The 3,325-nt window shown below is 32.5% G+C and overlaps 1 non-coding gene across 1 annotated transcript; it reads left to right on the top strand.

Annotated features, from left to right (window-relative positions):
* Positions 1 to 481: 481 nt before the first annotated feature.
* On the top strand, positions 482 to 585 carry LOC127747113 (small nucleolar RNA R71). The gene has a single exon (XR_008008916.1). It is a non-coding gene; the product is annotated as a small nucleolar RNA R71 (small nucleolar RNA).
* Positions 586 to 3,325: the final 2,740 nt, after the last annotated feature.

Consider the following 3,325-nt stretch of genomic DNA (forward strand, 5'->3'; position numbering starts at 1 on the left):
ATTAAAGCCTTGTTGAGGCTTTTGTTGATCCTTCCATGAGAAATTTAGATGATTTCTCCATGATGAATTATAGGTGTTTCCATAAGGTTCACCCATGTAATTAACCTCTACCATTGCAGGGTTCTCAGGATCATAAGCTTCTTCAAAAGTTGTCTCTTTAGTACTGTTGGATACATTTTGCCATCCATTCAGACTTTGAGAGATCATGTTGACTTGCTGAGTCAACACTTTGTTTTGAGCCAATATGGCATTCAGAGCATCAATTTAAAGAACTCCCTTCCTCTGAGGCGTCCCATTATTCACAGAATTCCTCTCAGAAGTGTACATGAATTGGTTATTTGCAACCATGTCAATAAGTTCTTGAGCTTCTGCAGGCATTTTCTTTAGATGAATGGATCCACCTGCAGAATGGTCCAATGACATCTTGGAAAACTCAGATAGACCATAATAGAATATATATAATATGGTCCATTCTGAAAACATGCCAGAAGGACACTTTTTTGTCATCTGCTTGTATCTTTCCCAAGCTTCATAGAGGGATTCACCATCTTTTTGCTTGAAGGTCTGAACATCCACTCTAAGCTTGCTCAGCTTTTGAAGAGGAAAGAATTTATCCAAGAAGACCGTGACCAGCTTATCCCAGGAGTCCAGGCTATCTTTAGGTTGTGAGTCCAACCATGTTCTAGCTCTGTCTCTTACAGCAAAAGGGAAAAGCATGAGCCTATAGACTTCAGGATCTACTCCATTCGTCTTAACAGTATCACAAATCTACAAGAACTCAGTTAAAAACTGGTAAGGATCTTCAGATGGAAGTCCATAAAACTTGCAGTTCTATTGCATTAGAGCAACTAATTGAGGTTTCAGCTCAAAATTGTTTGCTCCAATGGCAGGAATTGAGATGCTTCTTCCATCAAATTTGGATGTAGGTTTAGTAAAATCACCAAGCATCCTCCTTGCATTATTATTGTTGGGTTCGGCTGCCAACTCCATCTCTCTTCTCAGAAAGGTTGCCTCTGGATTGTTGTAATTTAGCTTCTTTTAGTTTCCTCTTCAAAGTCCTTTCAGGTTTAGGATCAGCTTCAAAAAGAGTGCTTTTTTCCTTGTTCCTGCTCATATGAAAGAGAAGAGAACAAGAAAAGAAGAAGAATCCTCTATGTCACAGTAAAGAGGATCCTTATTATTAGTAGAAGAAGAAAAGAATAAAGAAAGGAGAATCCAAACACAAGGGTAAGAATAGAGGCAGTGATTGGAGATGAAGAGGGGTAAAGAGAAGTGTTAGTAAATGAATAAATAAATAGAAGAAGATGAGAGAGAGAATTCGAAAATTAATTTTGAAAAGGAGTTAATGATTTTCGAAAATTAAAGATGAGATAGTATTAAAATTAAATTTTAAAACAATTAGTTAATTAAAAAGAATTTTTGAAAAAGGGATGAGATATTTTTGAAAAGTAGAGAGGGAAAAGTAGTTTGGTGATTTTGAAAAAGATAAGAAACAAACAAAAAGTCAAATAGTTAGTTGAAAAAGATTTGAAAATCAAATTTGAAAAGATAAGATAAGAAGTTAGAAAAGATATTTTAAAATCAAATTTTTGAAAAAGATATGATATAAAAGATAAGATAAGATAGATTTAATTTTTAAAATTAAAATTAATTACTTGACCAACAAGAAACTAAAAGATATGATTCTAGAATTTTAAAGATTGAACCTTTCTTAACAAGAAAGTAACAAACTTCAAATTTTTGAATCAATCACATTAATTGTTAGCATAATTTTCGAAAATTATGAAATAAAGTTAAGAAAAAGAGATTTTGAAAAATAATTTTCAAAATTTTTGAAAAATAGTAAAAATAAAAAAAAGATATGATTTTTGAAAATGATTTTGAAAAGATAAGATTTTTAAAATTGAAAATTTGACTTGACTTGTAAGAAACAACTAATTTTAAAAATTTTTGACTAAGTCAACTCAAATTTTCGAAAATTATGAGAAAATTAAGGAAAAGATATTTTTATTTTTGAATTTTTAATTATGAGAGAGAAAAACATAAAAATGACTCACAACATGAAAATTATGAATCAAAACATATGATGCATGCAAGAACACTATGAATGTCAAGATGAACACCAAGAACACTTTGAAGATCATGATGAACATCAAGAACATATTTTTGAAAAAAAATTTATGCAAAGAAAACATGCAAGATACCAAACTTAGAAATCTTTAATGCTTGGACTCTAACAAATGAAAAATACATATGATAAACAACAAAAGGTACAAAACAAGAAAACATCAAGATCAAACAAGAAGGCTTACCAAGAACAACTTGAAGATCATGAAAAACACTATGAATGCATGAATTTTCAAAAAAATACAAGAATTTTAAAAACATGCAATTGACACAAACATAAAACATGACAAAAAACTTAAACAAGAAACACAAAATATTTTTTATTTTTATGATTTTATTATTTTTTTGTATTTTTATAATTTTTTTTCGAAAATATTCTTTAGGAAAATGAAAAAGAAAAAAATTTGAAAGATTTTTTTGAAAAATTTTTGAAATTAAAACAAAAAAAAAATTACCTGATCTGAGCAATAAGATGAACCGTCAGTTGTCCATACTCGAACAATCCCCGGCAACGGCGCCAAAAACTTGGTGGACGAAATTGTGATCATCAACAATGGCTCCAAAGACTTAGTGCTCTCAAACATGAATCACACTTTGTCAAACAACTCCGTACAACTAACCAGCAAGTGTACTGGGTCATCCAAGTAATACCTTACGTGAGTAAGGGTCGATCCCACAGAGATTGTTGGTATGAAGCAAGCTATGGTTATCTTGTAAATCCCAGTCAGGCGGATTTAACTAATTTAAGAGATTATTGGTTTTTCGAATGATAATAATAAATTATATAGAAAATAAAGATAAAGTTACTCATGTAATTCAATGGTGGGAATTTTAGATAGGTGCATGGAGATGTTGTGTTCCTTTTGAATCTCTGCTTCCCTACTGCTTTTATCCAATCTTTGTCACTCCTTTCTATGGCAAGCTGTATGTGGGGCATCACTGTTGTCAATGGCTACATCCCATCCTCTCAGTGAAAACGGTCCAAATGCTCTGTCACGGCACGGCTAATCATCTGTCGGTTCTCGATCATGTCGGAATAGAATCCCTTGATTCTTTTGCGCTTGTCATCACGCCCAGCCTTCAGGAGTTTGAAGCTCGTCACAGTCATTCAATCCCGGAATCCTACTCGGAATACCACAGACAAGGTTAGACTTTTTGGATTCCCATGAATGCCGCCATCAATTCTAGCTTATACCAC

This window comes from Arachis duranensis, chromosome 4 (genome assembly GCF_000817695.3).
Source record: "Arachis duranensis cultivar V14167 chromosome 4, aradu.V14167.gnm2.J7QH, whole genome shotgun sequence".
In the NCBI taxonomy this organism is placed as follows: Eukaryota; Viridiplantae; Streptophyta; class Magnoliopsida; order Fabales; family Fabaceae; genus Arachis; species Arachis duranensis.